Genomic DNA, 25746 nt, shown 5'->3' with positions numbered 1-25746 from the left:
AGAACCAAGGGTTTGGGTCTGTGTTGACCTATGCAAATTGGTGAGGATTTTTATCAAGCCTTCCCCAGGAAAGGGGGTGTAGGGCTTGGGGGGATATTTTTTGGGGGGGAGAGATTTCCAAGTGGGCACTTCCCCTGTTCTTTGTGTAACAGTTCGGTGGTGGCAGCTTTTAACCTAAGCTGGTAAGAATAAGCTTAGGGGGTCTTTCATGCAGGTCCCCACATCTGTACCCTAGAGTTCAAAGTGAGGAAGGAACCTTGACAAAGAGTATAGTTAAATTGTATGGGAACCAGAACTTTCTTGAGGACTGGTCCGACAATGTGAAATGAACTCCTGCAAACCATAAAAAACCTCACCACCTTCTGCTCCAAGTGCAAGACATGTTTTTTTGACCTTGACTTCTCCAACATAAATGTATAGCAACAGGAATATTTATTTAAAAAAAAAACCCAAAGAGGATGAGAGAACAAACGCCACGTGGCAGATGAATAGTTGCATTACTTAATGCATTACTGGAAGGTGCTCATATACTACAGTGATAAGCACAATATAAGAAGCTATACAGAATAGGATGTTTCGCTTGAGTAAAGACTGCAGGATTGAGTCCATCATATATAGAGATGAGTGAAATTATTCAGAACTTTTGCCCAAAGCAATAGGTTGTATGGGCCAAATTCAGTCTCTGACAGTAGATCTCCCAGTTCTAATTAATTCTTTCACATAATTTCTGCTTATTTTTCCTATATGCAGTATTTTTGTATTCTTCAGTCAGACACAAAGCATTAAATGAACCCACAGAAACGGGAGAAAAGAAACAACCTTCGGATCTGCTATGGGAAATGAGTAGTTGTTAATACAGAAATAGTCACTGAGAGGGAGGATGAGGGAGCACTGGAGTTCAAACCACCAACTTCAGACAACGGACCAAAAAAAAAGAACATATGAGTAACGTATTTCCATCACATTGACCATAGTGTAAGTTCAAGGAGAGATCCCATTATAAAATTTGAAAGCCAAAGTCATCTGGAAATGGTATGAAGGGCTGAAATGAAAGATCAGTGACAAAACTTTCACTTTAATGAATCGCCAGAATGATCTTCCATGCTATATACTGCAGCAAGTGGTGTCTGTTTATTCCCTGTATTATCAGATGTTCAAGTGAATCATCTGCTAGACAGGAAAAGATTTTAGTTGGTTAGTGTGAATAAGGTATAGTGTATAGGCTTCTTTTATGGTTTTCTCTTTACATTTAGCTCACTCTGATGTTCTTTCCTTGCTGGGTGACATCGGGAAAGGATGCAGTCAAATGATAAGGATGGAACAAAGATCCCTTTTGTGTAATAAGCAGTAAATCACTTGCAGAAATGACTATAGGAGTTGGTTGCAAAAATCTCTTTCTGCCCTGTATAAATGCATAACTGTCAGGTTTGGTGGTAAATAAATTAAGGTGTGTAGATTTTAATTACAAAATAAAAGTTATGGCCTGTCCTGTGGGGAAGGTGTTGCATTTAGGATGTATGGCCATTGGGCCATGTCACACATGAGTTTTAAACCATTTAGCAAGTATGTGCCTAATTTGAGTACATAATCACCATTACTACATATTCACATACATAACTGCATTTGCAAAGACCACAATTAGCCATTTACACATGCAAGTATGCAATAGAGTTGAGAGAGTTAATATCTCACAAGACTGGACCATAGAAAACAGTAGATGTGACACACACCAGCCCGTACATGACATGGTTCGCTATTCATTCTTCAAGTTCAAGAATGACTATGACATCACTGATTGGTTTGGTTTCTGTGAACACGTCAGTGGCTGATCTAGACAATTTGAGCTTTCAATGGTTTGTGGCACACTGAACAAGAGATTCCACTATAGGTTTCTTGATTAACAGCGGATATGCTGCTGTTGCGATATTTATGCTGCTGGCACTTCTGCTCTATCTCAGCAGTTCTCCTTTGTCCATAGACTGTAGCTCCAATATGGATGAGACTTCACCAGGTACAATGATCATGAACGAGATCTTCCCAAAACTCTGGGTCAATGCTGAAATGCCTCAAGTATAACTTAAGGGAGTCCTTGAAACGTTTTTTTTCTGGCCTCCCTGAGAGCGCTCCCCGCGCTTTAGCTCACCATAACAGATCATCTTTTTCTTTCAGTTGCTCATCTGACATTCTGGTGACGTGGCCTGCCCATCTCATTTGTGATTTCATCAACAGAGTATGACATGGTAAGTGTCTGCTGTCAGTCTCTGCTGTCTGTCATCTGCTGCACAATGTTCCTTTGTTCCTTTCTGGCCAATAGCGGGACATCTGGTAGTACTGGCACAAATGGGAAATGCATCACAACAAACAGTTCCAAGAAACATAGGAGTAAGTAGTTCTGTGGAAATGTCAAACAATGACAAAAGTGATTTCACTGCACATTGACGTCTCATTTTCTATTAAAAACAGTATGTAGCACATAGATAAGCCATAGAGCTCAAACCACTTTGTCAAATTAGGTAAGCATTATAAACCACATATTTTATACATGAGATGACTGATTCATATATTCTAATGCCAGAAGGGACCATTGTGATCATCTAGTCTGACTTCCTGTATAACTCTGTCCGCAGCACTTCCCCAAATTAATTCCAGTTGAGGGACTGTCTACATGGGAACACTCAGGAAAATTAATCTGAATGAGCTAAAATTGTGACTCAAACATGGATTAGTTAAACTTCATTAGATACCTTGTATGGATCTTCCCAATCAGAATTAAAATGGACTCCATTTAGTTTAATTCACTTAAGTGAATTGAGATAAATCAAATCTGGGCTATTTCTGGGCTATGAGAGAATCCACACAGAAAGTTTAAAGGAGTTTAAGTAATCTGCTTTTAATTCAGACCTTTAGTTAATTCAATTAACTTTACTGAGTGTCCCTATATTGAGAAACCCTGAACAATAAAGAGGTTAAAATGAGCTGTTCCTAGTCACACAAAGAGTCTGCGACATAGCTGGGAATATGGCTCAGGTCTCTGGATTTGCAGCACTGTGTTCAGTCCATTGAGGTATGTCTACACTGAAGATGGGAGCAAGCCTCACTGTCCACTAGACAGATTTGTGCTAATGGGTCTCACACTAACACTAAACATTGCTGTGTGGACATTATGGCACCAGCGGAGGCTCCGAATAGCTACCTGATCTTAGACAGAGAGGGTAAGGTGGCCTTGAATTTAGGTGGCTAGCCTGAGCCTCTGCTGGTGCCACAACGTCCACGTGGCTATTTTTAGCATTCTACCATGAGCGCCACTAACACAAGTCTGTCTATATGGGTCGGGAGGTTCGACATACTCTGACGCTAGCCAACCGCTTGGTATGAGCAACGGAATTGTGTGGAAGGGATCTGTTTAGGTATGTGGGGGTTGAGAAATGAGGGACATAGAGATTTAGAGTAAGTGTGAGATATCACTGGTGACTGAATGAAAAGTGGAACGATGACTGACCCTATAAAAAAGACTCTTTAAAAACATTTCCCTCATCTCCCAAAATATGTTCCAATGACTGAAGAAAAAGGGATGAACCCCATAGTAATTTTGACTGCCCCTAATTTTAAAATGTTATTTTGTACAATATTTTCCTTAGTTCTATAGCTTCCTAATTCTTTTCATCAAGCAACCTTCCCCTTCATTTCCATCCTCACAACTCACTTCTTTTGTTCACTCCTCTATCACAAGACGCTCTGGTATTATATATTCTTACTTCTGATTGTTTAGAACCAGGTTATGACTTCATTTCTCACACTGAGAGTAGTTCCTTACTCTATAAGTAGTCCACATGACCACCCATAAAACAAAGGTACTACTTAATGTGAGTAGCAGTGGTACAGTCTCATTCTACATGCTGTGTTGTATATATCTAATTTCTGTGTGTGCCAAGGGGAGGGGGGATGATCCTGGTTTTTATTCCTGGCTCTGCCACCAACTTCCTGTGTAACCTTTGGCAAGTCACTTTTCTACATAGTTCAGTTTCTTCACCTACAATTTAACAATAATGACCTTCTTCACAGGGGTGAGACTTTATTACTAAATATTTGTAAAACCCTTTGAGATCCTCAAATGGGAGGCACATTAGAAATTCAGTGCATTATTACTGATCCATACTGTAAACTCATTGAGGCATCACCTTTCTTCATCTTGATAATGGAACATGTACACCTGTAGTCCCATACAAATAGGAAAATACTAAGATCACTCTCTCTTTCTGGTTTTGATTGTGCTCTGCTGTCTATTACATGGACTTCTCATACTCTCTAAATTTACATTGTACAGATGCTCAGATGTATGGTGGAACTTCTCATTGACAGGCCACTTTAAGATGTGTTTTGTCAGCTCATGGTATATGTGAGCATATATTTATATGTGTAATTTTCTCAAAAAGCTGATGTGTGCTGCATGAGGCCACGGTCATCAAACTTTCAAACATTTGTTCAAGGAAAAAATATTAAATATTTTCAAAAGTTAAAGTGCTAGAAGTCTAGCAGTAGCAACTAGAATCAACCATTTATGCCAGAAGGACTGGCACAGTGGTTTCAGCACCAAATTTAAATGAATGAGATTAGGATTTTGTGACAGTGATCTTGATCAAAAATAACCCTCTCTTAACAGCTTGGTATGTGATATTTTTCCAGGCAACTGCCCTCCTACCCCCAGAAGTGGTTGAATTTCATTGGTGAAATGGCTGCTGCATATTTAGTTTGTAAACCACTTAAGTATAATTTGAGATACAAGAGAATATATTAAATTTAAGATCCAGAATCTGATATCTTTACACTGAAGTTATGGAGGAAAGTACTACTTAATGTGAGTAAGGTACTATTCAATGGGTCACATTGTGATAACCTTTATTCCTGATGTGTAGTGAAAATAGTCAAGGAACAATGTGCAATTCAGTATAAAATGAACCTCAGAAGACACTGTCGATTGCTACATGTAGCATTCAGTGGCTCATAAATAGCAAACACTTCGATGCCCCAAACCTAAATGACAACAGACAGAAGTGCTACTTCCCTTGCCAAATTACTTTGTTCAAATTGACAAACTACCAGTACTTTAGAAAAGGATTGAATTCATCTTTAGACACACTGCAACACATGAGATGCTTAGTTTGATTAAATCAGTAGCACTGCCGTTTAAATCATAGTGCAAGCTTATTTTATTTCAAGAACAATTGTCCTTCTTGCACTACCATTTTTTGGGGGGAAGGGGGTGGGAGGAAGGATGGGGGAGAGCTCCAGCATAGTGGTACTAGCCACAGTAAGGCTTTTCTATCACGACACCTGTATACAATAGTCTTCTCGTTAGAGTGTTGGCTAATCCCTCTTTCTTGAAGAATAGGTTCAACTCTATGAACATTGCGTGACTGAAAGAAAAATTATATGCTTTACTTGTAGTTACCTATCCATTAATTTTACAGATCCGCCCAATAATGTCATTACGGGTTCTGCAACAACTATTGGCCTATTTCCTGAAATGTACCAAACTGATTCTTCCTACCCTAAATGTAGAAATTCATACAGATAAAGAACTTCTCACTGTTATATTTGTCATAAAGGCAAATCAGCTGTGCATCCATAAGTAACACCTCAAAAAAAAAAAAACATTAGGCTCACAGAGATTCAAAATGGAGAATGGAAGAGTCTGATCTGGAAGTACCAGCTCCGAAAGAGGGCTCATACTAGAATGACATCAGAAGTACCATGCTATCGTGAAATATTATTACTGAAAGCCATGATTTCTGAAAGTGGTATCACCAGGAATAGGTTAGTGCCCTTAACGGTAGGTGCTCATTACAATGCTTTGCCCTTATATAGCACCTTTCATTTCAGAGTACATAATACAATGACACACATTACTAAATTAAACTACACAATCTCTCAGAGAGACACAGAAATACTACTGCACTCATTTTGGGGGTGTATATTCTGAGGTATAGAGATGTTAAATAATCGTGGAATTAGGTCACACAATGAGCCAATGGCAGCCTGGGAAGCAGAGGCCAACAATGATAATCTTGACCCCAGCTCTAACAACTAGCAGACTATGGGCAAAAGAGCCTCACACAGTAATAGCCACCTACTCCTCATGGTTGGCTGTAGCTTCCATTTGTGGCACCATCTTAGCTTTTGTTAAGAGCATTCTCTCCTTGCATTATCTAAATTCCAAACTGTAATTTCCCAGACATAACAAGGAATACAAATATCTTGGCCTGGGGATGGAACAATGAATTCCATGCCTCAAGACCAATCATTTATAAATTTGGTAGAATCACTTTGCTATCCAACAAGCAATGATGAATAATGCCCTCTCCTCCAGCTTTATTTTCTCACATGTAACTAGCTGGTTTGATATCTGCATTTTAAAATAAATGTCATTAGTGTTAACACCAAGGAGCACTTGCTGTTTTGTGCCTTGAGGGCATTTTAATGTAACCTTTCTGCCAGGTAGCGTTGGCAGCAACCAGGGTTGGGTTCAATATCTAAGGGTTCCTCTTAACAGTACAAAGCAGAACTGTCTCAAGCCCCCATCCAATAATCTGGGAAAACTACACATCACCTCTGGGTGCATCTGAGAGGCAATACTTCCCACATCTCGAGTGCTGAGTCTGTGTATAACAAAAGACAGCTTTTAGTAAAAGGAAAAGGGAACTCAGCATTAATTTGTGAAAGCACCACAATTCAAAAAGCATGTGACCATAAGCAAACACTACCCCAACAGTATGTTAAGCAGTGTCCTCTTCCTCAGTTTCCCACCTTCTGGTATGAAAGTCCGAAGAATGAATGTCCCTTTAACATGACACTCACATTCCCCTCCACTGCACAGCTCACTCAGAATTGGTTGTTGTTGGTCAGTGAAGATCCAGAGTTCAGAGGTGCATTCAGGGTTCACTTCCCACCCTGAAAAGGGGGTGTTGAACAATGTCTCTGCTGTTGCAACTGGTTTACTGGTAATGCTATCTCTGCTGCTGTTTGCTGCTTCTTGCCACTGCTGCTGCTGTTTTCCCTGCAACTGTTTTCTCTGTTATCACTGCAGCTGCTTGCCACTCACTGCCACTTCTGCACTGGCGTGTTCTGAGGTTCCATTGCTTAGGCCAGCCTTATTGATTTCACTGGGTAGCAGTGAACCTCAGTGTTGTTTTTCACTGGAACACTCTCCGCACACTTGGTCTAAGGCTTAGTCCCTAGATCTGCTCCTCAATGATTCATCACTAGTCCACACCACGACAAGAATACTCTCTCTCTTTCATTGGGATTTGGCATCCCTACTCCCTGCTTAGTAAGTGAGATTCAGTTTAGGGTGACCCCCTCAGTTAGAACAGGCTAAGTACAGTTCTGCTGCCCTTTATGCATACAATAAGGATAACATTTCAATGCCCCTGTATTCAATACTAAAGTGAAGTGCAACCGAAAATTAGCCCAAAGTGATCACTTTGGCAAAGCAGTCCATATGCTGAGCACTTAGGCAGAGTAGGCGTGTCTATGCAAATACTGTCTGCTCCTGAAGCCTTTTCCCCCCATTCATCATTCGAAGTTAGGGGAGAGCTCATTCAGACCCAGCTTACATTAAAATATGAATTCCATAAAGTATGTCAGCTCAGAACAGCATGACCTACTTGTATGTATGTGTCCTGAATTCCATAGGTGCTGAGCTACTCCAATTCTCATTAAAATCAATGGGAGCTGCAGCTGCTAACACTTTGAAGAATAATTCCAGTAATATTTACAGCCAATCCAAATGAGAGAGGTCAGGAAAAATAACAACAACATTGCCATAGAGATCAAGCCTTACTCACAAGAAGACTTTTGGTCTCGTATATGCATCCTCTGACCTATTGTTTCTCTCAAGGGGGTCTTGAAAGAAGTAGTTAAAAATAGTTTTAGGAGGCTATACCTTGGCCAGGGCTCTTTCGAATCTCACAAGCTAAGCAGAGCCATACCTTCCAGTCAACATGAGGACTGAAAAATCTACTCGGAAAAGCCAGGATGCTGTGAGAAATGGCTGAACTGATTCAATATCAAACTAATACCCTTGCATAGCATTAGGAGGCACTGTGCTGCAAAAGGAGCCACCTTTTGATGAAGTGAGGGCGACTGGTTATCATTAAAAACCCTATGATACTTTGTGAGAATAAGGGTGTTAGCCCTGATGTCTGGGACAAATACCAAATTGAATAGTCACATTCTACCTATCTAAAAGTCCCCCTGCAGTTTCAATTATAGAGTATTCATTGTTATTGGATCTATAGGGTTGCTGCATAAAGGCTTTTTCCACCTTCTACCCCAGCAGCAAGTGAAGTGATCTCGGAGTTTGTGAAGTTTTTAAAGCTCTTTCGATGAAAGGCAGTCTATAAATATCAGTTATCTGATCAGCTCAATTTCTGAATGCCACATAAAGAGGGATAACTTGATACTCTTCCCAGACCTTTTTTGTGCAATCAAACCTCCCTCCTCTGCATATTCTATTTCCACCTTCTAATGATTGGAGATGTATAATCAGATCTCAGAAATGAGGCATGCTGCTGCATCATTCATAATGAAATGCATTCTTTCTTACAGCGACACAGGGTGCAGCTGGCTTCTATGCTGTTAGCAAGAGCATCAATCCAATAAGCAAACATTCAGTCTTAGCTGATGTGCTTTTCTGTTTAGCAACATTTGTTTTAATTGCTGGGCAGATAGGACCAAACTGTACCCAATACATCTACCTGTCATTTCAATGTCTGGGTGCATAAAGGCACAGAAAAATTAATAATGACCAATGTAATACTTATCCATTATCAGAGGCTGCTATGTAAAGAATATTTAGTAAGTGCATGGTGATCACATCAGCTAGGACACTACATTGTTGGAAGCAATTACTATTTATGACGCACAAGATTCAAAAGTAGAATCAATTTGAGCTGCACAGAGGAGGATAAAACAAACCCACAGAAGAGCAGTGTTCCTAAAATACTCTAACATGCATTATTAATTTTTTCCCCCACCCACCTTTTGCCAGAATATTAGAGAGACAAAGTGGGGTCATTTCTATGTTTATGAGGGATACTAAAAATTCCAAAATAGCGAGTGGGCAGCATGGATATGATATAGAGACAAGGTCAAAAAGAATAAATTTCTACTCTTCACACACACACACACAAAGAGACATGGGAATTGCTGCTTAAGACATTCTCTGTTCTTTCTCTACAAATGTGCAATGGAGCTTATTCAGAGCCAGTATCTCATATGTAATATATTTAGCTCGCGTAACAGACAGAATATTAGCTCTTAGTAATATTTTGCAAACACTACGCCTGCTTTGGGCTCATCGCAGGAAGGTACAAGTGTTCAATAAATCAAATCAAACATGGTTATTGGGTAACCTAACAACTATTGTCTCACTGGGCCTGATCCCACAAGCACTCTGGGCCAGATTTTTAAAGATATTTAGGAGATGAAACATTCAGATAGGAACTTGGGCACTTTTGGAAATCCCACTAGGTGCCTAACTACCATTGTCCAGTAGGCACCAATCTACATCTTTAGGCACCTAAATAACTTCAGAAATCTGTCCCTCTGTTACTAGAACTCCCTATATATATATATATATATATGAGCATGGGGAGAAACACCATTGCACAAAAGGATATAAGACCAACAAATCCTTTTATTTGTGACCAAGGCAGGTTTGAATCCCATCCCCTAGAAGTAAAAACAAGCCAAAAGTGAGGAAGATTTGAAATGTTGATCCTTCTCCAGTAGCATGCCTCCAGTGTTTCAACATCCTTTCCCAGCTGTTAGCCTGTGATAAACCCCTTGTAGCAGGGATAATTATGATCACCAAAAGGAGGGGGGAAAGGAGTGAAAAATCTGTTTGTTTGTTTTCCATTTAAGCAAAAATGTTTTCTTATACCAAAAGAAGGAGGCAAAAAGTGCTTGATAATTTTATATGAAGTGCAGGTGTTGGTAATGTTTATATGTTAAGCATCAAAAATATACTAAGTGTATTGTAGAAAGCAAAATGATCAATTTATGTAATTTGAAGGAAGGAGAGGGGTTGTAAATTTTCCAACCGGCCTAGATCCCTTGGAATTTTACCAAAAAAATATTTAAAAAATTAAAAATTGGCTCTGTGTGATTTCCCTGTGAATTTTATTTCCCCATTTGGTGCCATCTGGTCTGTTTCAAAGTATATTTATTTAGACTTAATACAATTTCTCTTCAAATATTACTGTACAATCTTTAGTATACAACATAGATAAACACCAGCTGTTTTTGGTCAAAATAATGGCCCTTTTTATAAATCTTTTTTGTTTTACAAAGTTTTTGCCTCTTTTTAAAAATAATCATTGTGATTTTTCATTTTTGTTAAAAAAATTCTTTATAAGTTTATCAACATTCTTAATTTTACCAACAAAATTTCAGTTTTTGCAGTAAAGAAAAAAGTTCAATACATATTTCAAAACGAAAGAACTTGTGGGTTCTTTAAAATGAAAAAATGGCTCTATTTGAACCCAGCACAATGGAACCAACTTTGAAATTTCAAGATCTTGCACCATTTTTTTCTTCCATTTTCCAGGAATCTCTAATAAAATATCCCAATATGAATCTAACAGAAAGGTTCTGCCAGTACCAACAAGACATGATATATTCATGCCTAATGTGCCAATACAAAACAAATTCTTCCACAGGGATTAAAACCTCCAAATCAATCACCCAAAGCCCAAGAAATGAGGCTTGCAATATTCCCAGAAAGTTAAGGGCTAGTCTCCAGTGGAGTGATACTGATTTACATAAACTGATGAGCAGGCCATAGATCAGCACATTCTCAGACCAAGGGGAGAAGAGAAAAAAGCCCAACCAGCAGACGCTCTTCTAAGAACTAGAGAACTGTGATACTGTTCACTCTCCAGAAACATCATCTCTCTGGCAGGGGTGATTTAGAAATATTCTGAAAGTAAGTGAGCCCCATCAGGAGCAGAATTATCACCACAAAACTCCTTCCATTTGGTGGTGGACTTTTAACAAGAGACTCCCAGAATCCCTCTCTGGCATGTCTCTTTCTTTGTCTCACCTCCCAGGCTTTGTCTGACTTAGTACATCAGTCTTGGAATCTTTGCTCTACTCATATGGAGTCCTCTGTCCAGTAAATGAAAACAGATAGAGGCAGGGTGGCTGCTTTGCAGCTCTTTGTTTCCTTCCTAAATCCACTGAAGCATGAAGTTTCACTAACAGAGAAATTAAAATACATGGTTCCTTGGTTTTCAGGAATGCCGCATTGATTTAAGATTAAGCTCCAATGCTGCCCAAGCCAGAGACAGGGTTAGGACAGGAGACATAATGGATACACCAGGCCAAAAGTTAGGATAACAGATAAATAATCAACCATTGCAGAAGAGGAACTATATGGGGAGTAAGATAATGCAGATTACTTTACGCTGGAAATTGAAATAGCTTGTGGTAATGATTAAACACTGAAATACACTGGTAGTTTGAAAGATAACAGCAGAAAAGCATCTTCCCTGCCTTGAAAATCATATCCTGAAAATGTTAGGATTATTATTATTTTATTTGAAACATTACCTTAATATAATAAAATGTGCTTGGCTGATTTTCCAAAAACATTTAAAGGAGATGTTTTCCCATTTGGGCTTCCCATTAGCTATAACCAATATGTGTATTTATTTAAGACTTGTTCAGGTTCCTCAGAGCTCAACTCATTTTCTTTCACTTCTACCTCTAAAAGAGACAGCACACCTTTTGCAATCAAATGCATGCATCATGGGCCTGATTCGATCTCAGTCACACAAAGTAATGAGGGGTAACATCACTAAGGTCAGTGTCATTTGACCACCATACAAATTCATAGTTTTATTTTTATTGTACTTCTAGTTAATCTCTTTCTTATTAACTACTAGACAAGAGAGGATACATTTCCATGCAACAGGACCTATCTGGTGGCTGTGCTCTGACAAGTGCAAGAGCTGGGTTCAATTCCTCATTTGAATCTATTGTTTCTCCAAGCTACCAGAGTTTGGGAAATGCTGCAGGAGCAAAGCATTCAGTTCTCACATCACTGAGCAGTGATCCCTTTTGCAGCCAACCCAGATAGTATGTGAATATTGGAATCATGGTCTATTCCTCCTTAATCCATAATCCAGGGTCAGTCATGGGCATATATTTTCTGCATGTGTTGGAGAGGGAAGGAATGGAGGTATCATCAGAGTTCCTACAGGTATGCAGAAGTGTTTTCTTGATGTGCAGGGGAGGTCCCCATATTTTAATATGCAGACGCATGTGTGGGACATACTGGGGCACAATACAGACCAGTGAGGGGCTGTGTCACCCCTCCCCTGAAACCTTGAGTACCTTACAATGCCTTCCTGTAGTAGCTCCCACCTCGGCCACTCACAAACAGCCTTCCAGCATGCAAGCCACACCCTGAGTGTCTGTGGGTAACTGCAGTCTGCCAGTCACACCATGGCTCTCACCAGCCTTGCTTATAGTGCTGGGTGACCTTAACACACATGCATTCCTAGATTTTCCCCTAGAAATTTACATCCTGTACTGCCAGCCCTCTTCAGGACAGTACAAATATATTAAGTCCATTATTCCTTTAAGGTATTGGTTCTCGACCTACGGCCCATGGGCCACATGTGGCCCATTTAGCACATAGCTGCGATCCAGCTCAGCTGTGTGCTAAAGGGTGGTCTACATTCCGGGGTCCCTCCAGGTTCCCAGCTGCCCAGTGTGGAGGGGTATGAACTGCCATGCCACCCAGTGCTGCGGGGTTGAGGTGAGGGCTGCTGGCCCACCCTGCGTGGTTGGAGTCTGGGGGTCAGGGCTGCCCACCAGCCTTGCAGGGTCAGGGGTCCGGGGCTCCTGGACAGCCCCACATGGCGAGAGTCTGGGGTCAGGGCAGCCAGCTGGTGGGGGTCCGCAGTGGGTATCCAGGGTCCAGGGTCAGGGTCCAGGCTCCTGCTGCCCTGACACCCGGCCCCTGGGACCCAGGTAACACATTGTGGGCCGCATAATGTGTAATAAGTTGAGAACCGCTGCTTTAAGGGAATAATATGTCAGTTTATTATTGTAAATGGAGTTACCCCCAACCTTCAGCTGAAACACACTAGATTAGATAAAACAGTAACACAAGTTTATTAACTACAAATAGATAACTTTTAAGTGAGTATAAGTAATAAGGCATAAAAGTCAGAAATGATTGTAAGTAAAATAAAGATAAAACACTAATATCCGCCTAAGAAACTATCTTAGTTGCAAAGCCAACTTTCTTAGCACATGCTCCAGCATATTACTGACCAAACTTTCAGGTCAGGACCCCTCCCCCAGAATCGAATGGCTGTTTCTTTTTGTCTTCTCAGATGCAGAGAATGAGGTGGGCAGGGAGAAATATAGAGGTGTCTTCGGGTCTTTGTCCTTCCTTTTTTATAGTTCCTGTCCCACTCTTGAAAAACGATTGCAGCTGAGAACCAGGAGATAAAGAGACTATTGGAAGGATGTTCCCTGCTGGTTTTTTTCACCTATTTGAACTTCCTTTGTTTTCTCTTCCTACTTGATGACTGTTTGCTCCCTAAGTGCAAATTACGGCAAGCACACATTTAATTGTTTAGGACAGACCTGTTTGCCAACTTCTGCTTGGGCAGGGCTGTGGGGTTTGGAACATGTATTAATAAAATCATAGATGGGAATCTTATAACTTCACATACAGTGTTCTCATACATATTTTATCAAGTGATACTTTACAAGGCCATATTTTGTACAATATTATTACAATAGTGTGAAAGGTGTGAATACAGGTGTGTAGTCTGTCACAATGTGTCATTTCTAAAACTTTATGGCCAGAAATATCACATTTTAAGGGGAAGGGGTAGGAGAGGGGAAAGAGTGAATAGACTGGGAATGGACGAGAACTTCTGAATTGTCAACCTGCAATGGCAAGACAAAACAGTGAAGAAATAGAAATCATTCATTACTGTGAGAGAATGATAGTGCAGCACAAAAGCACATAGGATCTATGGCTCTTAGTGATGGATAAGAAGAGCTCTCCGCCAGGGCAGACCAACACATCTTGCAACTTAATGCTTGAGGTTACCAACTGTACGGCACGATTTTCCCTCTCACCTGGGACTGCGGAAAAACACATTTATTTTGCAGAAATTATGGAGAGGATGTGTTGCAATAGATCATATCTAATCCATCCACATAGGACTGTTCCCTACTGTATGTTCCCTAGTGCCAAGTTCAAACAAATTCTAACTATCTCAAACACAGGAGATTCAGACACATCCCTTCACAGATTTTTCCACAACCTAACAGATTCCTACTGAACCAAGTTCATCTCTGCATGGAAGGGATGGCTAGGAACAGAGATGGTTGAACCATGTAAAAACAATTTTGTGGTGGACAAAATGAAATATCAAAGTTGTTTCCACTTTGTAGGGTTCAAAACAGAACTTTTGTTTTTTGGAACACCTTTTATGAATTGTGTTTTGGAAAATGGCAAATTTTCAATTATTTTAATTTTGATTTTTCCTCTCCCTCTTTTTTTGATACTGAGTGCAATAAAATGAAAGCTGTCCATGTTTTTGCTTTCAATTTTCATTTTTTAAAATTCTCATGGTTCTTTGTGCTCTAATAAGCTGAGCCACTATATTAATTTTTTCCCAGTGGATTGTGAACTTGTCTCTCCTTTCTGAAGACACAGGAGAATTATGGGAAGGGTCTGGAGGACTAGCAGCCCTTGAGTGGAGCTAGCCTGGGTCCACACTGTGGATTGGTTGTGTTAGCTGCTGGCGAGTAGTGCTAACTTGTGTTTTAGCTTATACTCCTTTTTGGGTCAGCTGACTTGAGTTAAAAGCACCGCCACACTTGAGTTAATGGTTTTTGTATGAGGACAGGAGTCATGCTGAGGGCCAATTCAAATGATAATTCAAGTTAATTTTGCAGTAAAGACAAGCCTTTTGCTCTGTCAGAAAGAAGCCAAAAAAAAAACAGCTCCCCCAATGGTCCACTTTGGAACTACTGCTCCTGTTTTAACTTTCTCTTTGAACAAAACATTCAATTAAATAAGAATCTGGAATATGAGTTTTGCCGTAATATTCTAGAAAATAAACACCAGTATGGACAAAATGGCCTTTTTCTTCAATGACATTACACATGGAACCCCAATGATTTTTCTACTATGCAGACTACATTTTTTCCCTTTCTCAGTTTCTTCCCATTGCTCTATAATGGTGCCAATCCACTTATTTACATGTGAGACAGTTCCATCCCTCCCCCCAGCCCTGATTAAATATAATAAATGGTTCAGCATGGTGCATTTGCTTAATACAGTTATACACAGTCAATTGTCTTCACTTCTAATGGAACATTATGCACATTAAACTTAGTAAGGCTTAAATGCTCCATCTGCTCTGAAGACAGAGTGTAAAATACTGTCTTTGGCATGTTTTATGCTGTACTGTGTACGTATCGTTATAATGTATTGAATATAGTAAAAAGTCAATAGCGATCAGAACAATTTTGTTTTGTAGCTTTAGTTCTTGGATGACTTGCATGTTGAAAGAGGCTTGTTTTGAAGCTAGGGAGCTTTGGCATCATTCTAAATTAAGTCCATAAAATATACTTGGTTTTGGAAGTAGAAGACTCAGTGAACTGGTCAAGTGACATGGAACCTTTCATCCTTGGCTCACCCACTCAGATTCCACACAGGTTGCCAGTGATTGAATGTAATCACGATTTGATGACTGCTTAGTCATGCACATGAAATGAGGTGGTCACGTCTGTCTAGTTCCTATTGAATCTTGGTGTTTCTACTGGTGTTCCTGTCACACACAGGATGAGAAAAACACTACCAAAGCTAAGGAATGATTGGGTAATGCTGACTGAATGACCATTTACTCCCAAAAATGATCTTTCCAGGTCAATATGGAGTCACTTCAGAGGGGCAGTGTGAGGGAAGCTTGCCTTGATATTTCCTAGGTTGTATATTTCTGGGAAAATTGCATACTTAAATGTCCAGAATGATCAGTCCAGCACCTTTCACCAGCTCTAAATCACTTCTGGTATAAATAAAACTATTATTTTTATAAGTGAAGCTCAAAACAGGCAGAAGAATTGTGTGTATGTGTGTGCATGCATGTATGTGTGCACATGTATGTGTGCGTGCATATGTCTGTTTTGTACATATATTAATAATAATCTCAATGTAGGAAAAAACATAATTATTCGATATATAAGTAAATTGTAAAGTCACATTTTCAAACTTTACACACACACACAAATGCACATGCATGCACTATGCATGCAATACTTGCATTTAACAGGACAAACAGTTAAACACCGTGCAAGTCAAGAATTTTCACAAACACATGGTGTGCACAATCACCTGATAAGTGCATAAGAGCAGGTATTAGCCCAGACTAATGCGAATTGTATTATTTCAGCAGGCACAATCCTTTTTCACAGGTATAACTTATGAAAATTCAGCCCACAGTCAATGCCATATTAAATCGGATGAGATGCATGTGTAATGGTGATAAGTCCATTTTTCCTAACAGAAACAATTTTCAAGACCCCAAATAGTAGCTAGCTGCTAGGATGTAAAAGGGTGACATTATTAATAATGCTACAGTCATTTCTAAAGCACTCATCACTGTAGCCAGTTGGATGCATTTTATAATGCATACATTTTCATATGCAAGAACACCCTGGATAGCTCACCCCCCAGTATCTCTTAATGAATGGGTTAGACTCCATGTGGTGCAGCCAATTTATCAGAATAGTGCCTGCATGAAGAGATGATTTTTGCAGTTTGCCCTGAAAATAGCAAGGTATAGACTCAATTTGATCTTTGATGAGAGCAAGTTCCAAAGCAACAAGTTCCCAACCAACAAATCCTGTATGCTGGCTACTATGAGGTTTGTCCTAGGCTTTTGTCAGGCACAGTGACCCCGCTGACCACGATTGCCATGGCAGGGCATGGAGAGAAAAATGACCTTACAAGATGCCAAGGCCCAGACCATGCACTCTATAGGAGGACCAAGATCTTCAGGGCCAAGACCCTTATTTTCAACTGGGCTTCAACTCAGCCTCAGATGAAGCATGGGCACAACTGGGAGTACTTCTATAGGTCTGCCTCCACAAGACTGGTAGTTACTAGGTGTATTCACCCATGTAAACTTTTGCTTTTTTATGTACTATGTCTTGAAATCTTTAAGGACTCTGTACTCTACAGAGAGAGGCAGCCAGATAATTTACAGCTCAGTGCAAAGATTGTTTGCTCTGCCATGGAGACTTTACTTTTGTTTTTTCTCACTCCCAATCTAAAATTCAGATCATTCTGACCATAATTTTCTGTCTACAATTTTTGTTCAGAAACAACATAACAACAGATGCAAACTTGCAGCTCTGCCCATAATTAACAGTGGGTAAAAGATTGTGGATGCAGTGATTTGCAGATTTAAACTTGTACCCACCCCCCCACAAAAAATAGAGGCTATCTTTGAAAAATTAGAGCTAACATGTCTATTACAAAGTTGTTTAATACAACTAAATAAATGAGAGAGTACACTTGCTTTGTAATTAGGTATCTTCTATTTCCTTATTCTTTGAGAGATTAAAGCGAGTATGGTTTATTACTAATGAAACTAGAAAGCTGCTCTTGAAAACAAATAGACACTCCAGTGTTTTGAAACATGTGGCTTTAGTTTTGATCAACATTTGGGGATACTCTCACGTTTGTAGAAATATATGGAAAAGCCAGGAAACTAAAAGAAGTTTTACCTACTTTCTGACACCATTCAGAGAGTTTTCTGATCTGAGGGTTATTAATTTTTTCTTTAGTCTTGGATGAATTAGGAAGCCAAGATCTTTGAGGTGGAAGTCAATTATGTGTAAAGAGAGTCCATTATTTACAGCACCATTATGTCCCCAATTCAATTATGAAAGTCTATCCCAGTCGTCTGGAAATCACCCAGCCTTATTAACTAACATATCTGGGTAAATTAAAATATTATGATTGAGGTAAATCATGGACCACCCAGAGGAATTGAACAGGAGTCTGATGTCTTCTTCAGTACATTTCTCATACCGTAAACTCCATTAAAGAAGACATGTTATAAAGCAGAAAAGAATAGAGATGGCAAGATTTTTGCATGTGTGTGCTAGGAAAAGGGAGATTTGAAAGTCTGAGTTTTCTCTCTGAGGAAAAGAAAAGAGGGTCTAAAGAGGCTGCAACTAACAGAAGAAGAGATGAGGATGCTACTGTATTGTCATGATTAAAAATTATAAGGCCATTGTTTCCCACTTGTCAAAGCAGTCTGATAAAAAAACAAGTGGCTCTTAGCAAAATGCTCTCCTGGATGAATCAATGGAACAAAGACAAGAGTCCACAACAAATCACTAAATAGATCCTTCAGTTTTCTGTTTTCCTGCTTGCTGATATTTTTATATTCTCATTTCAAACATTTTAGTTTTGCGGTTTAGCAGTAGCAACAATGACAAACATTGACCATTTAGTACCCAAGTGATGCAACAGTCTGATACCAGTGTCAGAAAAAGACCTCTGAGAACCTGTTCATCTCCTTATTTGGGAACCAAGTTAGCAAAGTCCTTCTTTGTTTTTAAGTCTTTGTTTGCAACCTTGAAGTATATTTAGTTGAAACTAGCAAATTCCTGCCATAAGGTCAAATAAGGACCAACATTATCATAAAACAGGATTTTTGTGCCCTCCACTGGATTATGTAAACTGAACACACTTTCACCCTGAGCTCTTAGCACAGGTTTCAAGTGGTCTTGTCATGGGTAAAACATGAATAAACTTAGAACTGTTCACTTTTGTTCTCAGTGTCACCCTTACTTCATTCCTATTCTTGCTCTCTGCCTTCTATCTCCCAATTAACTTGCCTGCCACCTTCCTAGTGCACCTGTGTACTCTGCCTCACCACTCATCCCCGAGTAGCAGAAGAGTTGTTCTGTTTCATATTCCTTACGGAAAGAGGCCCACATGCACCGTGCCCACCATGTCGCAGCCAATGGCCCAGCTCTTGCAATGTTCTGTCTTCCCTAGTGGCCTCCCCAGTCTGAGAGATGGGGTGCATATCAGTAGATGGGGTGGGGCAAGTACAGCATGTCAGGAGTGTAGCTGATGGAGCATAGACAGGTGGGCATAGGGGTCCACCAGTCAGCACTCACTGTAGCAAAAAAGCAACTCTACTAGCCAATTTTTGACCCTCAGAGCTGGCCAGTCCCTATTATAATTATTTATTTTGTGTGTTACTGTGGTGCCTAGGAGCCCTAGTAATGTACCAGGATCCTATTGTGCTAGGTGCTGTACAAACAAAGAACAAGGAGACCAGTAACTAAGGTGTGAAACTTGTATAAACTGTGCCTAACAGTTGAATCCAGCTTCTTTTAAAAGGTCCCTGGATCTTGAGAAACACTGCGGATGCATGATTTATAAGGGTCTAGGGCTTATCATTTAAAGAAATGGTGTTGTCCATCCTTGTTCCCTATGGGCAGTAGAGTCTTCACTTTTTAAATAGAAAGAGTTAATTTCAAGGAGTTACATTATTACGTCTGGAAAATGCAGATAATTTAAGATGAATTGTTCATGCAGAGAAATCGATTTTACAATTAAATGAGAGATTCAACACCTTTTTTGCAATTTAATAAATCATAATAACAGAAGACATGGGTTGGGGCTAAACTTCTCAACTCTGCTGTCTACCTGCAGACATAACCAAAACACCCCTGGGGAATAGAAAAACCATAACTCCTTTCCCTTTCCACTGAGGAGGGACATTCATTCACAGGAATGACAGACACACAGACAAAGTCAGATTTGCCTTTAGGAAACAAGATCTCAATCCACTTTTCAGTCCAAACAAAGACACTTTGCCTAGTGCTTAGAAAAGGTGATTGCCATGATTCCAACTCCTGGCCTCTTACTCCTAGCTCGGACAATGACATGTTGTGTCTACTCTCAAAACCCCAGTTTCAATATCTATAAAGTGGGGTTTATAAAAATGAATTGCCTACCTGAAAGAATGTAAGTCTAAATTAATGTCTGCAAATTACTCTGTGATCCTCAGATGGAAGGAGATAATTAATTCCTGAGTTAAGTTGGGGGTGAACATTTAAATATAGATGCCACTTTGCTCAAAATCTTGTAAGTGAATTTATTGCTGGTGAAAGATGCCAGTCTGACAGCATTAGAAACTATGCAGACAGCATGGAAAGCAGCCGCACAAGCTTCCTCCATGCCAGATCTTGCCAACATGCCTCTGTTTTGACATGCTGACAGGTACTGCCAGCTATATTGGTTGTTTTGGTGATATGGATATTTGACCATTAGGAAATGGACTGAGATAAAACATTTCTCTTATCTGAATATATGTCATTGAAGAAATAGGTCACGGACATACCTACCAAACCCAATTATTGAAAGGACCTGTTTATTACCTTCCTTCCTATTTTCTCCTTGACCTCCAGCTCTTCACTTGACATTGCTCTGAACTCACACAATAAAAGTAGGTGGGCAATTATTTTAAAATACAACAATGACTATTCCTTTTCTCTCTCAAGACTAGCTCGTGTAACATTGTTAAGGTATACACACTTTCAGCAAAACAACCTTACTTGGAGCCTTGCTGATGGATTCCCAACTGGTTAACACTAGATATCAAAGTTAGTATTGTCAAACTAAACACCGGCCTTTGATATCATTCCTGTTTCTGCGGAAGCTGTGTACTTGACTTCTCCCCACCCCCTTTCCCTAGTTTTAGGTTATGGATTTGATGTTGTTGAGGGGGAAAAAATAAGGAAAAGGGAATCACTGCCACAGATCCTGAAACTGTGACTCACCAATCTGTCGTCTTGCTATGATCTAGTTACAGTGAAGAAGATATCAAGCTTCCCCACATACCAAGAGCACTTCAGTTTGCAAACTCAAGATCTGTGCAACTCTGATGAAAGTGGCAACAGCTGAAGTGCATAGGTGTCTTACAAGGGCTTTAGATGGTGCACTTCCCTTTGAGTTAGTTTTGTTTTATTGTCCCTGACTGTGGCTATGGAACACCATCTTTGGAATGAGACACAAAACCAAAGTTCTTACTACTTATCATCATTAAATGAGTGGCATAGCACTTTTTCACAAACACAGATGAATTCCAATTATTTTGAATTCTACTTCTTTAAATTCTAAGTTTCATGTTCCAAACTGTGGTGTAAAGTTCCTGTTCCCTGCCACATTCCACCCTAGAGTTAGCTGCATTTCAATGATGGGTGAAATTATTCCTCTATTTACAGTTTTTAAAGAGCTTTGAAAGATTATTTTACATTCCTACAGCATCTTTCAAAACAAAAGCGTTTTGAAGATTTTTCGTTTTGTTTTGTGTTTTGAGGACTTTTTATGCTGATTCATCCTCCAAATACAAGGAGTTTACAAAACAAATCCCAGATCTGATTTGCTTTGAAGGTCAGCAAATTATTTAAGCTACTCAACCACTGCCTATTGCAATGAGATGTGTCCCTTTAATAAGCAAGGAGTTATTACATTGACCAATTACTTTAACATTACATTACACTGTCCTACACAGTAAAGCAGCCTGGTCACAACAGACATGCACAGAGTGCAAGAGAATGGTATTTTCTCCCTTTTTTTTTTTCTTTCTGGCTAGCTGATTATGCAAAGTAGTGTAAAGGTCAGTTCTTCCCAAAACAATTGCAGAGTCCCTTTTATAGTTCTTCTGTTTTACCACCAATAAAAGAAAATTACAGGGGCATATGAAGATGTCAGAAATATGCAGCTTTCATGGGTTTTTCCAGCACTTAGGATGGCTCTCCATAAATTAGACAACTGAGTAATATGGAATAGGACTGGACAACTCAGGAAGTAGAATAAGGCGGCTTTCAAATATACTATAGGTTACTGAGATTCAGCCTAGTACATTAGTAATCTACTGCTAAGAAGGCCTGATGGTGTTCTAAATAAGACAGATAACTCATTCCTGTTGCTAGGTGGGAAGTGGGCTTTTCACAAGAACCATCTCCTACGGGTGTTACCTTTCTTCATAGTCTCAGGAGAGAGGTCATGAAATGAATATCTCTGAAGACTGTTGCCTATAAATGGTCCCTTTCCAGACACATCTGAGGGGCATCAAGACACCACCATGGTCCTGTAGCATGTGCTACTGCTCTCCATGCTGTACCTAACAGAGCTGGGCACTCCTGAGTTTTGATCCTCCTCTTGCTTGTGAAATTATAGTTGAAGACAGTTGTTTATTCTCATTTTATCATATCCAAACCAGTTTGTCTTTCGCAAGAGCTTCTTTATTGCCTCATGGAACTCATAGGGTCCCAAACGTAACAAAAAATAGAAATTCTTTCTAAGTCTAGGCTATGATAACAAAACCATCACAAGCCCAATTATCATGCAGGGGACCAGATATCCTGGAGGAATTAGTTCACCAGACTTTGAAATCCTCACAATCAATTTGCCACAAACTCAACTGTAACTGTCCAGTTCCAAAGCAAAGATAAAAGGAGTATGTATTCAAGTGTGAAATCAGAAACAGTCAATGGAAAATCTACCAATGTAACATCATTGTCCTTTTCAGGGAGGAAAATATGCTATTTCCAGACAAGGTTCATTGTTGAGTGCAGCATGCTTTGTTCTCCACTGAAAACAAGACATATCTACAACTTGAAGAGATTAAATGAACCACAGTAGCTGATAATCTGAATGTATTCATCACCTCAATTTCATAGGAGGGATGTATTTGACCCTAACCCTGCTCAATGCTCATGCAGTGATGACTCTGCTAAGAAAGTATTGGCTAGAACAAGTGGCTTCTTTTGTTAGGTCCTTCCACCAGTTTGTGTATTTGTGTGGGATTTATCATGAGAGGGTAAAGAGAAATCTTTTTACAATGGCTCTCCAGGACAATGCTTTCATTTTCGGAGGTGTGGCATTTTAAATCACATGTTTTCTAAAAGTCTATAGGAAATTTAGAGACATTGAAGCACCAGGATTCATCTGTTTTGAGGGGGTGGGGGAATTAAAAGGCCGTTCTGCTTTAAAAAGAAAACAAAGGCATCCAAATGGAAACTCTACTTACTTCTTGGCCAGTGAAACAGGGTAATGGAGGCTTGGGCTGTTTGGCCTCATCCCTTCTTTATTCTCTTAGCTACAAGAACAGTTAAGTGAAAGAAAACCTCCCAGAGAGACTAAGGGGAAATATTTAGGAAGATTAAGTGCTGGCTTTCCATGATTCTGACAAGCAATGGGATGGATGAGGCATTAGAGATGCTTAGAAGAGAAAAACCATACGGACGACAAATGGAACCTCCCTAATAGCACAGTAGTTATTTCCTTTGGATTCTTTCTGACGACAGACAAAGGAAAATAAGTATGCCTGGACAGGTTGGTAAATGTAACCTAAACTGTGCTGGCAAAAGAATGCATAATAATTATAGTCAGTATTGGTTGCCCAACTCTTCTCAAAATACTGTTTTCATTTACTTGCCAGACTTTACCTGTTTGGGCTGAAATTTCCGCTGTTGGCTGTTTTCCTCAGGCTGATTTATTTTTTAAATTTTTAGCTAAAATAGCTCAACCCCTTCTGAGAATGAGATTAAGGAGATATATTTTGTTTTCCTATGGTTAAAAAATATTCTTGTCACTGTTTAGCTGAGAATTTGTCATGCCTCCTTGCTTTGGAGTAAGGGATTAACTTTTGGCAAGGAGGTCACCTTGGTGTCAGGGATGTGTCTTTTGCTAAACCTGTGAAAAAACTTCACTTTATCTAAATGATAAGCCTTTGAAAAATTGCATTTTGCACATGCTCAGTGGAGACGTGTTAGAGTTTGGCAGCTGAAGATTCCAATTGCACTGAGCATGCTCCAGCCAGGCCTACCGGGATTGAGCAGGTGTTTCCCTGTAATTATTGCTCATAGTTGTTGAACATGAGAACTGAGAGCAGGAAGACTGTATCTCTCCTGTGCTCTCATCTTCTCCTTCTGATGCCAGCACAACATGGAGGAGGAAACTCCCTTATTCAAATGGAGAGGAACCAAGAGCCAGACTTAGGGCTGGGTGGAAGGGGGAATGGAATGGGACAAGGACCCAGGGGTGAGAATGGGACGTGGAACTGGTGGAAGGAGAGACACTGGGACTAAGACTGGATAGCCGAGACAATGGAAGCAAGGAGACAGAGGAGAAGTATGGGCTTGGGAGCTGGGGTAGGTAGAATACTGTGACTGGCCTTGACTTCGCCACCTTAACTTTCTTTTAACATCATTTCTTGTGTGTAATTTATATATATATACTATGAAGCCAATATTCTATTTCTTGAGGATTCTAGTTATGCAGAGGTATAAGGGGGAAATAAGACTTTAAATGGATACTGTGCTTCTACCTTAACTCTTTTGTATGTGTTTATTTATAAACTGTATGTATATGGGAGACAGAGGCAAGACTCTGCAAGTAGAAATGGAAAAGAAGTAGAGGCTGAGGAGTGTGCACATTGTGAAATCATAGAATATTAAAAATGTAGGCCTGGAAAGGACCTTGAGAGGTCACCTAGCCCACCCCTCTGTGCTGACCCAGAATCAAGTATACTTCGACCATCCTTCACAGTTTTTGTCCAACCTGGTCTTAAAACCCTCCAGTGTCAGGGATTCAACCTCCTCCCTTAGTAACCTATTGCAGTGCTTAACTACCCTTATAGTTAAAAAGTTTTTCCTAATATCTAACCTAAATCTCCTTTGCTGCAGATTAGGCAGATTACTTCGTGTCCTATCTTTGATGGATATGGACAACAATTGATCACTGTCCTCTTTATAACAGCCCTTAATATATTTGAGGACTGTAATCAGGTCCCCACTCAGTCTTCTTTTCTTGTAAGTAAACATGGACAGTTTTTTAAACTTTTTCTCATAGGTTAGGTTTTCTAAACCTTTTATCATTTTTTATTACTGTTCTCTGGTCTCTCTCCAGTTTGTCCGCATCCTTCTTAATGTGTGCATCCCAAAATAAGACACTCCTGTTAACATACCACAGAATGATTTTAGCCTTTTTTTTTTTGCATATTTAATTTGTGATCCACTATCGCCCACTTTTCTGCAGTTCTACCACGTAGCCAGTTACTCCCCATTTTGCAATTGTGCGTTTGATTTTCCCTTTCTAAGTGTAATACACTTCACGCTTGTCTTTATTGAATTTCATCTGATTGATTTCAGACCAATTCTCCAATTTATCAAGATCATATTTCTGTGAATAGCAAAAACTATACTGCATATATTTTAAAATATGTACACTATAGACACTAAGTATTTTAAAATTGCCTTAATTTTTCCCTGCCCCCCCCCATTTTGGTCCTTTTTTAGTTTTTCTTTTTGTCCATTAAATTGAAGAATAAACTGGCTGGAGGGGTTATCCAGCAGGCAGGCACTCTAACTTTTCAAATGGCACTGCCAAATCATCTCAGTCCTAATATGTAGCAATGCCCCCTCCCATCATTTCATGCAGTTTATGGTCTCCCTCATTCCCAAGAACAGCCCGGCTGTTCGAACCCTGGAACCCCCATGCTGTTATTTCAATTTACCCAATTCCTAATGAAACCTGCTTGGTTATTCTAGTCCTGGACTTCTCCAATACATTATCCTAACTCACAACAACACTTTAGATTCCAGCCT

The sequence above is a fragment of the Caretta caretta genome, chromosome 6, assembly GCF_965140235.1.
Source record: "Caretta caretta isolate rCarCar2 chromosome 6, rCarCar1.hap1, whole genome shotgun sequence".
Lineage (NCBI taxonomy): Eukaryota > Metazoa > Chordata > Testudines > Cheloniidae > Caretta > Caretta caretta.
Note: the sequence above shows the minus strand (reverse complement) of the source record.